Below are 9,999 nucleotides of genomic sequence, written 5' to 3'. Positions count from 1 at the left end.
TTTGCACTTCTTCGTCTCTTTGAGCTTGATCTTGAAAACTGTCAAAAATGAACTTGCCAAGCGTCTCCAACCACCTGTGGGTTTGTTTGAGCAGGTCTGTGCCTCTACATCTTTTATAGCTTGATCTTGATCTGGCTCATTAACACCACAACCCTGAGAGATTTCGCTAATTTCAGACTTCTGCAGGAGAGTGATAGTTGGGTCAGACTGTTTGCTGTTTTGCTGCATCTCCTCCTCAGAGTTCTGGGTGGATGCAACATGAACTTTGTCCTCATATAGCTTCTCCACCTCCTCCTCTGTGACTGAGGTCTTCACATGAGGAGTGAGAGTGAAGTCAGTCTGGCTGCTGATTTGCTGCGTCTCTTCCTCAGTGTTCTGTGTGGATGAAGCATCAACAGTAACTTCCACCTGTGGCTGCTCTTCAGAGGAGGCAGCACCTGGGACTGGCTCAGTTTGAATAGGGCTGCTCTTCATCTTTCTTTTGGGCTTGCTCTTGAAAACGATTGGCTTGTTCCAACCATAACCCTGGAAAATGTCCGTCTCATTCTCCCAATGCAGGACATCGATAGTTTGGTCAGTCCTGTTTCTGATTGGATGCATCTCCTCCTCAGTGTTCTGGGCAGTTTGAGCAGGTTTGCTCCTCTTTGTCTCTTTGAGCTTGATCTTGAAAACTGTCAAAAATGTACTTGCCAAGCGTCTCCAACCACCTGTGGGTTGGTTTGAGCAGGTCTGTGCTTCTACATCTGTTATAGCTTGATGTTGATTCTGATCTGGCTCAGTCTTTTTCTCCTCCAGCGGGTGATCGCCCCCAATTTCAATCTGCATTGTTTCTCTGTTATTCTTTTGTTGAGGTCAGAGAAATTAAAAAGCAAATTGCGTCAAGAAAGCAAAGTAAACCAAGCGAATCGGTAGCAGAGAGCTAAGTAAGAACCAGGTGAACTTTGTGAACCAAGTAAACCAAGTGAGGATTGAATACTGATTGACAAATAGAGCTGTTCAGGCTTAGACTATGATCATGAGACAGAAGTTTGGTAGTGATAGCACTATGCACACTGGAGTTATGACAAGTCTGAGAGAGAGAGAGAGTAACCCTTGCAAGACATATCTTTGATCTTTATGATCTTTGACCACTGACACTGTCACTAAAGGAGTGGAGTTGCTCAGTATCAAAGGATTCATGGTCTACGTATGCCTGCTATAGAGAACATTGTGTATTAATGGCGTGTCCTCACACTTTGACGCCACGCCATGGTCACACCTTGTGCCGAACAATCGATCTTTGAGTTAATTCGTATCTCCATCTTGTTGTGATGACACTCACCTAAATTTGAAGTTGATCTGACGAAAGCCCTGGTACAAGTACCTCAAAGTAAAAATGTGAAATATGGCCAAAATGGCCTCTAAAAGCAAAATAGCAGGCTTTCTGTTGCGTTTTTTTTCAAATTGCAACTATAGACTTTTTGTTTATCTGTGCCTGTCAGTGCTCGGGCCCTAATAATCATTACAATTTCAATAGGGCCTCACTGTCGTCAGTGCTCAGGCCCTAATAAAGTCCAATAATCCCTTTCTTGTTGCTCTGCTTTCGGTCTCACCAAACTCTTCCGGAAAATATATGGCTCCATAGCTGCTCAATGCATCACTATGGTCACCAGTTTGTTTTTCTGTATGTCTGTGTGCTTCTTTTACTCAAGACATGATGAATAATACCGTTTGATCTTCAGTTTGTTCTCCTGACAGAGAAGCTAGATACGTCTTCGCTCCCGTTTCTGTGGTAAGTCAAGTTTAGCATTGTGTTAGTTGTGATGAGCAGGTACCTGTACATGGCTTGTTACTTTAGCTCCGGTAGCCTGCAGGCGATGCTAACGGGGACGTACGGACTTATTGACCCGACATGGACCGACGATGAGTGTGTTTGGAGATAAAAGGCGAAGCGGCCTAAAAACAAAAATTGCCCTCTCATTACATTAGATATTCGTAACTGTGCAAATAGCGAACGTGTTCAATCCTCTGGAATTTTCTTTTTATGCTTTTTATTCTTCTGCACCTTCTTTGTTTTTCTTTTTTAACTTTAACTCCATCTAGCTAGTTAGCTTGTAGCTTCTGATATTTGAACAGGTACAAAGTATTAAGATTTCTTACATAATTACAATTAGTGCTGTCAGTTAAACGTGTTATTAACAACTTTAACGCAAACCCATTTTAACGACGTCAATTTTTTTCTCGCAAGATTAACGCAGAGCTGCCAACTCTCACCCTTTTGCACGTTTTCACACGCACTCACACCACACACAATTCAAGTCACAATAATTTTTTAAAACATCATCGTATCAGGCCGTCATGAAGTACCAGGTCTCAGCTGCTCAGAGATCAGCTCCTCAGCTTCTTGATCAGAGCAGAAGCTGCAGTTGGTTTCTGCCGAGCGTCAGTATCTGTGTTCGCCTCCAGTCTGACCTGCTCTCGCTTTTTGTTTTAATATGTATATTTTCCAGCTATTAGGCTGCAGCTATATGTTTTTATTAATTTCAAAATATTGTACTTCTTATATCATACATTTCCCCAAATATGGGGAGGAGTCAAATAGCCCTATAAAGTTCTGTGTTTAATTTAGTTCAAAGTAGGCCGACACTTGCCTGTGTATTTTGTTAAAAGAAGTAGTAGGCTTAACTTTTGTTGATAACCTATCTGTTACGGTTCATTGTTTTGAGTTAACTATGACATAAATGTAATTAATCGCGATTAAATATTTTAATCAAAAGCATCTTAGTCACCACCTGGTGACTGGTGGCAGTAAAGGTCATAAATCCGACCTCTTGCATGTTAGTGAACTGGCCATGCACCAAACTTAAAGGTAAAAGTAGACGTCAAATAAAACTCTCTGTGCTGTCTGGTTTCTGTCATTTTAGGTAATTGTCATCACACTGATGTTGATCAAGTGTTTCCGGTAAGATTGGTTTGAATTAGTTATTTAATGATGGGACAAGGGATTGAAATGTCATGATTATTAGCTGAGACTGTCTCACTATTGGTTGAGCACATCATCTTAAAACAAAAACATAGCAGTGTGAATGTAGCCATCGTCAGAGACTCACAGGGTGAAAACAACAGACCTCAGCAGATAGTGGGAGTTGAATGAGGATTCCTCTCTGTGAGTAAATCAGCACACTACGTCCACATTTCTCTTAATAAACACAAACTGTTTCATGTAACCTGGTTTCCTTCATATGCTACACTCATATATTCCTTAGTGTGACACTGCTACTGCATCTGACAATTAATATTCCTGCTAATTTTTCATTAATTATTCAGCTTATTTCAGAACAGAAAACTTCATCTGGTTGGTATACTCAACAAAAGCCATCATTTTCTACCACTTAGTTTTCAAGAATAACTCTTTGATGATATTATTTTTACTCTTATATTTGTAATAAAATAGCTGAACACATACTTTACCTTCACAACACAAGACTACTATTATTTAGGCCTAGTTTCATCAGCGTATGACCTGAAGCCTCAAACATCCCTCGAGACTTGAATCCTCCTCACAACCTCCACTTCTCTTTGCCTCCACCATTCACATACTGGCCTCCATAGCAACCGACTAAGTGCTGATACGGCGTTATTTACCTTGAAAGAGAATCACTCTATATGAACAACCCAAATAGCATACATTATTAAGTCTGAATACTACATCTGAGACTATACCGGCTGTTTAAATTTTAATATCAAAGACCTTCTCATCTGCATGTGAAGTGATGCTGTCTCTGCTTAAGATGAATGAATCCTAATTTGCTCCAGCAGAAACTGTTGTGACTGTATTTACAGTGTGAAGACACCACAGAGGCACCACATCCATTCATTTTACATTTCATCGTGTGACTGACCTTGGGGAGAGGCTGCACTACCTTGCTAATGAGTTGATATATACATGGGCCTTTTCTTTGTATGGATATAATGTTAATTATGATACCTGGTTTAGTTTTTGTCACATTTTATTCATCTGATTGTAGTTTATAGTGCAAAATGTATTATAACATTTCTGTTCATATTTATTAGTATTAGTATTTGTAGTTATTAGTATTTTAGTTTAAAACATTCAGTTAAAGATTAAAATTATCAACAAAATGTGAATAGATAACAGTTTTTATGTTATGTCTGCGTTGTGTTGCAGGTTTCACTGAAGTTAGTGTGTTAATCAGCTCCCTCCCCCCATCTTGTATGACTTTGTGGGTCACTGCTACGGTCGGTCTGCTCTCAGTCCAAATGAGGATGAAGAAATTATGCTGCCCAGAGGACAAGAACATATTTTCTGTGGTAAAGAAATTAGGTGATGGAAACAGAAACAAAACAGAAGCAGTAGGTATTTCGACTGGAAAGTAAACAGCTGCTAATGTTATATATATATTATAGTGATATTTACAAATTTTGTTTTATTCTATGAACTAATGGCATTAAAAACATCCAGTGTATGAGCATGAGTGTAATTTCAGACTGGAGGTGCAACACCTCTGAGGCGGCAACTGTCATCTTTGTGTGTGAGTGGAAAGTCACTTATAAGAGACTGTGAATGATTCACACACATCTGAGTGCTGTGAACCATTTCATTTAGGTAAGAATGCTATTCTGATTTGTTGAGCAAAGTCTATGGAGGACCATACATGACATAAGTAAAAATTAATAAATAAAAAAGGAAATAAATAAATGAATACAGAAATAAATAAATAAATATGTTAATAACAAAAGAAATGTCAAAAGAAATGTCTTAAATATATTTTAACATTTATTTTTTTCCCTGATACGTTTCCTTTTCATTTGCAGTGTCCTTATGCTAATGAGAAAGGCGGGCCTAACCGCAGTCTCATGCAGGATTGGTCACAGGAGTGTAATGATCCAGCCCTACTACTTCTGCCTCTCAATGCTGGTGTTCAGTAGCTGTTTGCAGCGTTGAGCCAGTTCACACTTAAAATGAACTAGTTCAAGTTCAGAGGGTTAGTTAAGGTTATTGTTTATTGGGATGATTTAGGTGTCAGTAGTCCTGACTGTGAGCGTCACGTCTCGTGTTGTACTGAGCACAAGGAGCGAGCCGAGAGGAGGAGGAGGAAACAGAAACTCCAGCTCGGAACAAACCACCTGCAGCTTCTGCTCTGATCATGAAGCCGCTGATCTCTGAGCAGATGTGACCAGAGAAACTCTGTGTTTCCACTGTTTCCACTGTTCTACAAAGTCACTGAGCGGCTGTTTCACGGTGAAGAGCTCAAGTCTCAGTCACTGCCTGTGTGTCTGAGCGAGTGTATGGAGCAGCGCAGGGGCTGTGTGTGTGTGTGTGTGTAGCTCAGTTGACCAATCCTGCTCGAGAATGAGGTTAGGCCCGCCTTTCTCATTAGCATAAGGACACTGAAAATGAAAATGAAATATATCACGGAATAAATAAAAGTTGGAATAAATGTGGAAATAAATAAATAAATGTGGAAATAAGTTTAAGACACTGATTCATTTAATTCTGCATTTATTTCCACATTTATTTATTTATTTCCACATTTATTCCAACTTTTATTTAATCCGTGATATATTTCATTTTCATTTTCACTGTCCTTATGCTAATGAGAAAGGTACATTAATCCCTGATGGTCTAGTGGTTAGGATCCGGCGCTCTCACCGCCGTGGCCCGGGTTCGATTCCCGGTCAGGGAACTTCTCTATTGAATATTTTAAGTACAGGAGAGCATCATGTTGGGAATGAATCTGACGAAGAATATTACACAATCCATATCTAGATAGGCTGGTCCTGAGTCAAGCTGTGAAGGGCTGATGATGCCTGCAAGTCATAGATCCATTCATGCTGTTGTATGAGAAATGAAGTTGAGGTGTAGATGTTTTATGAGCTGAATGGGGAGAGAACACGACAGTGCATTGAAGCTTGATGAAAGTCCATGTCTTAAACAGGCTCCTCTTTTACATGATGGTTATATCAGGTCGACAAAGATGGCCACTTTCACTCCCTGCATCAAACAATATGTCTTCTCGTTAGTACTTCTTTAAGTCATTACATCAAGTGAGTATCTTGCTATTTGGAGGTTGTTGCCTTTTTCACTGCCCTTAACTTTTACTGATATCATCTGACGATAAAGAAAAAGAAATGAATGAACAACATTTTATCTATGATGGCAGCTTGCAGGCAGCATCATTTATTAATGTAAACAAGGACATTTTCCACTCCTCTTTTCCTTCTTGCATCATTAGCACCAGGTGTCTGGTTGACCTGTTAGCAGACAAGACCTGTGTTACGGCCTTTTCTGGTTCTAACAGCCGGTGGATCATCTTTTCTCCTTCTGTGACCAGTCTGAGCTGAGGTTTGCTTATTTCCACTTGAGCACCCCTGAGAGCCTGCTGCTGCTTCCAGCGGTGAGCAAAGGCTGCCACAATCTTTTTTTTAACTCGCACTGTTGGCTCAATCCTGGGGTCCTTCACACAGACAAGATAGATAGATAGATAGATAGATTACTTTATTCATCCCCGAAGCGAAATGAAGTCGTCATAGCAGCCGGTTTTGAATAAAATAAAATAAAATAAAATAAAATAAAATAAAATAAAATAAAATAAAATAAAATAAAATATAAAATATAAAATATTGCGGTAGAAACAATACAAAACAGAAACACAAGATAAATGGGTAGATAAGGTGCAGTGGCATAAAGAGAGATAGTTAGTCTCTCTCTCCATCTCTCTCTCAAATTCACACACTCCATCTCTCCCTCTCACACATACACACACACATCTCCTCTCTCGCTCTGTCTCTCTCTATCTCCCTCACCTCCCACAGTGGTTTCTGCACTTTCCATCATCAGGTTCAAAACAGGTTGAATGGACAATCTATTATCTATGATAACCTATTCTGTGCAATAGACAAATGAAAGCTCATCAATACAATCAATTACACAGGTTTTACAAAAATGAAAGGGACATTTTTATTAACTAAAGGCAGGAATTATTTCCCATGACAAGAGTCTTTTTGGGACTGCCTGCTATTATGAAAAGACGTGGGGTTTATAATGGAGAGGATTATGATTTGGGGATTTGTTCTTTCTTGATTTCTGGAGAAAAGTGACAGGCATTTGTCATTAATCTCATTAAACCACTCGCTATAGGCAGGGGTTGTGCAGCTTCCAGTCGCTGCCGAGATAGTTCCACGGTCAGGCTGATGTATGGTGTCGTGGTTCGGCTCGACCACAAGTCCGTGGTGGCTCTGGTCACATGGAGAGACGCTAGAGAGAGCCGCACTAGCGACAGATAGACTGAGTAGCTTGTTAACATTTGGGCCGCACATCAACAGCTGTTCGTGTCTCCTGCTCGCGTGCCTTCACAGCCCGGTTGCACTCAGAGGTGTGTTTTCGCTTGAAGTTGGGAAACAAGCTTTGGGTGTTTCCACCTTTAGCACTAACAGTTTTCTTGCATATGAAGTAGCTTCTTTTTAGGGAATCGTTGTCGGACGCTGATAAGCTGCTCTCGCTTTCAGGCATGTTTGGGTTTGTGACGTTATTGTGCGCGCCACGGAACGTAAATGCGGATATCACATTGCGTCGCTATTTGTATTATTACGTAAAAAATTATGTATGATATGGCACAGCCCTACCTTGTCACTGGGAGTACCTCAACTCCTGCTCCCTTTAAACCCAGACATTTTTATCTTGCTGCCTTCACACAGCATATATCAGTCCCTGATGGTCTAGTGGTTAGGATCCGGCGCTCTCACCGCCGTGGCCCGGGTTCGATTCCCGGTCAGGGAACTTCTCTTTTGAATACTTCGAGTACATCTGCTTACATAGGAGCACATCATGTTTACAATGAATCAGACTGACAATATTGCCCAATTCATGTTAGCGATGTTAAATAGGCAGGTCAAGGTGTGAATGGCTGATGATACCTGTAAGTCACAAACTTGTCCTGCTATTGTATGAGAAATTAGAGTTGGGCTGTGCTTGGTCAGTAACCTATAAAAATGAGTGTACTGTGTACACTCATTGTATTGATATTCATCAATATTAGTTTAGCTGCCAGGTGCTCTTCTATTTGGTCCATATTCATTCTTCTAAATCTTCCGTGGTTTCTGCCGGTATTATGGGGCATGAAACAGGAAATGCAGCTCCAGAAGGGATGTAGAGCAGACCAATCACAGCCTTGCGGGCTGAGTGAGCTTGCGGAGCTTTGCCGTAAATTTTAGAAAAGGGGGTCGACACCCGTCAGCACGTAAGGAGGGATACATAAGCACGTAAGGGACCCGGAAGGGCTCTTGCGCTTACGGGCCTGTGAAAACGCAGAAGCATGTTTCAGGCTTCGGTCAGACTTAAACTAGTCCACACAGTGCCATCAAAGTGCTGGAATAACATGAATTGAAACATGATATGGTGTCTGATTAGAGATGTATATTTATTCAGGAGGATGAAGTTGACCCCATACTTAACCAGTCACCAGAGTTATTAGTGAAAACCTTCACCTCCTTTGCTTAAAAATAGTAATATTCCACTTGTAACTTTTGGTTTTTGTATCAAATTTTCCCTGTTCATATATTGTTTTGCCATTGGGAGAATAATAGGTTATCAAGGCTTTTGTCGCACTGTGAAGATATAATGTCAGTGGCTATATTCAGACATGTCCGCCTGTATTTCAACTCTATTTTTAGGCTTGGGTGCTCTCTTGATGTTTGATTCCTGTGAAGGTGTCTCTTAGTCCCGGGCCAATAAATGACTGTGGCATGATATAATGAAGAGATATGGCAGTACCCAGGAACATGCTGTGCTCAGTACTGTTGGTGGTGGATTTTGGAAGATATGAAGTCAGCGACTCTGAGGATCTTTGTGGCCTGATGCAGAAAAAAACCACAGCTGCTACTTGTGCTGCTTTCTGGCCTTTTGCCCGCCACCGTCTCTGAGGAGCATTTAGTATTCAGCTGCTGCTGCCCATAGACAGAGGAGCACCCACAGGCAAAGGCTGCTCTCCGATTACTTGCATTACATCAACAGCAAGTTGCTTCACATGAAATAGAATATGAATCATATTTTTTCAAGATACTCAATATATAAAAATGAACAGGTAAGTCTTCTTATAGTCTTCTTATATTCACCCAACATTTTTAATTCACATCGACCCACCACTTCGCCGATGGAGGGGTGGGTAAATTGTTTGAGTCCAGAAACAGTTTTGGAGTTTCAGGGGTAAACAGCGTTGCAGCCAAATCCAATACAGTGGAAGTAATTGGGGACTGACATTTCAAACGTAAAAAAAAAGAAAATCCTCCATACTGCTCCTGTGGTGTGATCCAGGTGTCCATAAGCCCCAACATTTAAATTCAACTCAAAATGAGTAAGTTTCCACCATGTTTTTATCCTAAATGTCTGATGCAGCTCGGGAGGTAGATTCAAGCAGACTTTTAAGTTGGATTTGGCTGCAATACTGTTTACCCCTTAAACTCCAGAAGTGTTTTTGTGGACTCAAACACTTCACCCTCCATTGGCATAGTGGTGAGTACATAATGAGTGAACTTTCATTTTTGGGTGAACTATCCCTTTAACAACAGATATCAATGTTTACATGTGAAGAGGGGAGAGATGTCAGATCCACATGTTTGTGATTCTTGAAATTCTCCTTGCCGGAGTCACCGGGAGGAGATGTTGAGAGATGATGCCTCTTAAATGTTCCGATAGAGAGATGTTGAACGGTTTTCAGCCTTGAGAGTAGCAAAAGTTCATTTTAATTAAACGTTTAATTAGATTTAGGTTGAAATGATGAGGGCAGCGGCACAGAGGAGGTGTCTGCCTAATAGCAGGTACATTGTCTGAATTATCAGCAGCTGTTCCTTCCTCCTGACCCCCCACCAGCACACCTCAGCAGGCAGCCTGGTTTTATAACTGCTGAGCGATTACACCAATAACGGCTTTGTCATTAACAACCAGGGGTAGACAGAGGGAGAGAGGGAGAGGTGGAACATCTGGATGGCTGTATATGTTTT

General features: G+C 40.9%; 2 non-coding genes across 2 annotated transcripts; both read left to right on the top strand.

The window, feature by feature from the left end:
- Positions 1–5,615: 5,615 nt before the first annotated feature.
- trnae-cuc (transfer RNA glutamic acid (anticodon CUC)) lies at positions 5,616–5,687 on the top strand. The gene has a single exon. It is a non-coding gene; the product is annotated as a tRNA-Glu (tRNA).
- A 2,021-nt stretch (positions 5,688–7,708) lies between these two features.
- On the top strand, positions 7,709–7,780 carry trnae-cuc (transfer RNA glutamic acid (anticodon CUC)). The gene has a single exon. It is a non-coding gene; the product is annotated as a tRNA-Glu (tRNA).
- The last annotated feature ends 2,219 nt before the right edge of the window (positions 7,781–9,999 follow it).

Source organism: Platichthys flesus, chromosome 2 (assembly GCF_949316205.1).
Source record: "Platichthys flesus chromosome 2, fPlaFle2.1, whole genome shotgun sequence".
Lineage (NCBI taxonomy): Eukaryota > Metazoa > Chordata > Actinopteri > Pleuronectiformes > Pleuronectidae > Platichthys > Platichthys flesus.
Note: the sequence above shows the minus strand (reverse complement) of the source record. Positions and strands in the feature narration are given on the sequence as shown.